We start from the raw sequence: 5,110 nt of genomic DNA on the forward strand, positions 1-5,110 counted from the left end.
TCTACTCGCACTCAGGCTGAGACACAGCTGTGCTGGAGTCTGAGTTGGACAGTGATGAAGCACAGCTGGGAAATATTCAGGATGCACGAAAGCGCAGGCAAGAGAAGCGAGTAGGACAGAGGAATGCAATGGGGCGGCTCCAAAGGCAAAGGAGCAGGCGTTAGGAAAGCCACACCTTGGCTGCATAATAAAAGGGGAGGTGTGGGAGGTGCTGGTTGCAACCGTTTGGGTTAAGAATCAAGTTGCGATGAACTGTGTTTGTTTTCCTCAAGTCTGTGAGTAATAAAAAGGGGTTGGCGTTTGTCCTGCAGTTTCTGCCTGCTTGATTTGAAAAGGGGTTTTCTCCTTGTGAACTTAACAAGGAGCTCAAGTAGGCTGGGACAGAACAGAGAGGTTGATTCTGACATAGGGCCGGATCCTCTCCAGGAACTACATAATGACATCACTATGATATCATTCCTGTCCTCACATCTGTTTCAAACTTTGCCCAATGATATACACAGTCCCATTTCATCATCTTTCCAATCAAGCAGGGCTGCAGGACTTACCTGATTTGATTTAGCATACAGGAAGTCCTCAACTTACAGCCATTTGTTGAGCGACTGTTCAAAATTACAGCTACACTGAAAAAAGTGACTTAGGACTGGTCCTCACACTTTGGACTGTCACAGCATCCCCTGTGGTCACGTGATTAAAATTTGGGCACTTGGCAACAGGTGTGTATTTACGGTAGTTGTGACATCCCGGAGTCATGTGATTACTAACTGTGACCTTCCCAACAAGCAAAGTCAATCAGGGAAGCCAGATTCAGTTAATGTCCACGTGATTCACTTAACAACTGTTAAGTGAAAAAGGCGTCATAAAATCGGGTGAGATTCATTTAAAAACCACCTTTCTTAACAATGAAAATCCTGGTCTAATTTCTGGTTATAAGTTGAGAACTACCTGTATTGGAGTCTTTGCATGTGTGTTTGTATTCTCTTTCGCCTTTGCACATTTGCATCCTATTCCAGTTGTAATAAACATTTGTTGAGCAGCAGCCTCTTTATTGGCTTGTTTCTAGAAAGAACAGGGGAAAAAAACATATTTTACCTAGAGATATTGTCACATTAGGAAAACGAAACAGTGCTTAATGGAATATTATGGACATTCAGGTCTATGATGAACATCGTGCATTCCTTTCCTTCCATATAATTGTTACCTATTTGTTTTGACCATCTTTCTCTAATCCACAAAGGGCTTGATTAATGAGACTAATTATACAGCAATCCCAGTCTCCAAGGAGAAAGACTTTTTTGAGAAATATTTCTTTTTCCAGGAAAATGTATTGCTAATTTTGCCATGATCGATAACTTGGTAGGTCTGCCCCAAGCTAAAACTAAAACCATCCAAAGTTTCCATTAAGTTACAGGATTTAAACTACTACTGAAAATGCGAAGAGCATTTCGGTGAAACTTTTGTGAAAAATTGTGATATTCTTGCACTTGATAAGATTGTCTTGGTACCTATATGCAATGAATGCATCCATTCTCTGACTAAACATGCCATCCTTTTTTCCAAAGGCTTTGCACATTTCCGTTCAATCTGAAGGGAAGATCACTTAAGAACATTTTTTTCCCTCCATGGCAGATTTTCCATACTGGGAATTCTCTTTGTCACTAAGGGTAAAAATAAAGGTTTCCCTGTCCAGTCATATCCGTCCCTAGGACACGGTGCTCACCTCCATTTTTTGGCCAAGGGAGCCAGCGTTGCCCGAAGACATCTTCTCTGGTCATGACTTATATGTCGAGGCGCATGGAACACTGTTACCTTCCCATTGAAATGGTACCTATTTATCTACTCGCATTTGCATGCTTTCAAACTGCAAGGTGGGCAAGAACTAGAAGAAGTAACAGAAGCTCACCCTGTTGCACAGCGCTGGGTCTCGAACCTGGGCTGTCAGTTTTCCAGCTGACAAGCTCAGGGTCCTTATCAAATCCTTGATAAGCAAATTAATCATTTCTCCTTCCGCTGGAGAATTTGGAAAGAATGATCAACTACCCCATTCTTAACCCTCAGAGGAGAATTTCAAAGAGTCATTTTTGCCCAGCTCCAATGTACACACACACAGACACACACAGACACACACAGACACAAGAGAGAGAGAGAGAGAGAGAGAGAGAGAGAGAGAGAGAGAGAGAGAGAGAGAGAGAGAGAGAGAGAGAGAGAGAGAGAGAGAGAGAGAGAGAGAGAGAGAGAGAGGTGCTGATATATTTGGGAATGGGTTATTCGTCTCCAAGGAAAATGTGCACCTTTCCGGTGGCAACAGGATGCGATGGATTGGAGAATAAACATTTCTGAAGAGGGTGAATCAGAAGAAGGCTGATCCTATCATCCATTCAGCTCTGCTCTCAAGGCAATTTAGAGATTATGGCCCTCTCACTGGGAGCTTTCAATGTGCCTGCTGCTCTGCAGAAATCCATTGGTCTCTCCCAAAACCCTGACTGTTATGTTCCAGCAATGGCAGTTCAAGGAAATATTGACCTTGCTGTCAAATTCCGTTCACACCGGCATGCCAGTTTTTCTGAAGCCAGCCAACATGCCAAACTGCCAGGCTTTAGGCTTCGATAATGAAGTGTGTGTTTATTCAGCACAGATCTGAAGGTTCCCTGCCACATTGTGTATTAGACTACAGTACACACATTCATATTCAACGACCCACAAAGCAAACAATCAGGGTCAAGGCCCCCTTGTGCTAGCTGCGAGGCAGGGAAAATGCGCTTGCGAGGCTATGTATATTGCATTGCTTCAACGCCAAATGAGAATGCCAAATGAGAATAACATCGGGCCGAAAGGAAAGAGCTAGCCAGATTTTTCATCCCACAGATGGGATTAGTGGCACAAAGGGGGGGGAACTTCCATTCTTCCCTCTGTGAATCCCACCCAATTGGATTCAAGTGAGTTTGCCTTCAAAGGTATCTTTGAAGGAAGAATAGAATTTTGGGGCTGAAGTTTTCATGGATCAAGTGCAATGGGTACTTGCATGCCTGCTGGCATGTCATTAAATCCGTGCTCTTAAAAAAAAACAAAGCAAAAAAATTGCTTTCTGTCTAGATGGACAATTTAGTCTAAACAACTTTGGGTTGTATCAACAGGAATGCTCTCGAAGAATAAAATGAATCTAAGAGGAAAAAGGTGATTAGTTTTAAGACTTTGCAGCCTTCGATATTGCTTTGAGCCATGTATTCCAAATTACAAAATAGTTGCACCACTGCTGTTTTGTGGCTAAATCTCCCAATCGCTACTGAAAAAGCTGTTCCTGCAGGATGGGGAATGCATAATGAACATCAGGAGAAAAATCCCTGGAGCACTGCTCCTTCATTACCTCAAATGCTCGGCAGCTGGGACTGCAGTATTTATCAGACTTTATGACGTGCAGCACCTTAGAAATTGAATTGGGACCTCTTGATGGTTTACAATTGCTATTTCAGAATGATTTACGCCCGTAGAGGCTTTGGTGCTCTCTGAGCTTGGTTGTTTGCTTGAAGACATTTTATTACCCAGCTAGATAACATCATTAGTGCTAGTGAGTGTGGGGTTTACTCATTAGCTCTGATGATGATGTTACCTAGCCAGATAATAAAACATCAGCAAGCAAATAGCCAAGATCAGAGAGCGCTAAGGACTCCAGAGCTGTGTATATTCTCCTCTGTGTCTATGGAGAGTCTCAGTCATCCAGGTCATGATTGTCCCAAAGGTACTTTTTCAAAAGACATTTTCCAGCTGGGAAAAGCTTGCAGTGGCCAATGGCCAGGGAAGAGGAGGAGGAATTGCCCTCTGTACCTGATCTGAGAACACGAAGGACAGAGAAGAGGCAGGAGCAGAGAAGGTCAGCCAGACTGCATGAGAGAAGAAAGCCCCAGAAGCTGGCTATTTATCACAGCAGACAGATGGAGACATTGCTGGGAACAACATGTTTGTTTTCTAGCTGTATGTTTGGTCGTTGTGATTCCTGTTTCACTCTGGCTTGACACTCTGTTTGGAACTGTGCCTTGGAGACTCTGAACTTTGCTTGCCCCGTGGGCTCTCTTGTGTGTGGATTTAAGTTTGTCTGGTGTAGTTATTTTGTTTGAGCAACTTTCAAGTGCTTTGTGGACTGTTGGGCCATTGCTCTGTGGACTAACCTTGGTTTGCTCATGGTTGGGACAGTTCTGGGTTTTTGTTGAAGGGAATTGCTGGGGATTATTAACAAACTCACTAGATCACAGTTATGTTTGCATGTGTGTGAGAGAGAAAGCAAGCAGCGCAGCATAGCACAATCTCTGTTGCTTGTCAAGTAACAAGGTAATACTAATATCTTATAATAGTATAATAAGTGTTATAGTAATACATTACAATAATCGGGTAGTAGGTAGAAGAGAATCTTTGAGCAAGACCCTTTTTCTCTTCTACCCAATTTTAACATCGCCTGCCATGTACCTCTTTGATCCTTTTATCTGTAGACGTTAATAAGTTAATAATAAATTAAACCGACTGTTTAATTTATGTTTTCTTCTTCCGCTTCTTCCGCCTGTTCAAGATGAGGCTCAAGTTTCTCTCTGCTTCACATTATCCTCACAGGAACCTTGAGTGACAGATCATTGAGGCAGATGTCTGAGTGATATTAGGCAGCACCAAATCACCCAATGAGTTTCTATGGCTGAGTGGGGACTTGAACCCAGGATCTCCTGTGTCCAGATTCAATACTTAATCATTATCCCATGCTGGCATTAAATCTGGGAGCTCAGCCAGTGTCACTTCCTCCTCTCCTTGACAGACATATGCCTTGGAAATCAAAACCAAAACATCCCGGAGAGTCATCCAAGACACTGCAGCTTTTAAAAATATTTTTCTAACTCTCTTATTTGTTTATTTTTTAATGTTTAGGTTTAAAGCTGATATGTGTGGCATTTTTTTCCCTCCCCAGCATAGGACCAAGTGGCTAAATGCCTGCCTCATATCAATAACAATGGCTGATTTCCCTCTTTCGAGGGCGCTCCGTAATCAATCCTTCCCAGCAAGCTGTTTCAGAGAAGTGCGAGCTTGCAGGCTGAGTTCACCATCTGTGCTTTCCTCTAGCCAGATTGGTAGC

Source organism: Vipera ursinii (genome assembly GCF_947247035.1).
Source record: "Vipera ursinii genome assembly, chromosome: 11".
In the NCBI taxonomy this organism is placed as follows: domain Eukaryota; kingdom Metazoa; phylum Chordata; class Lepidosauria; order Squamata; family Viperidae; genus Vipera; species Vipera ursinii.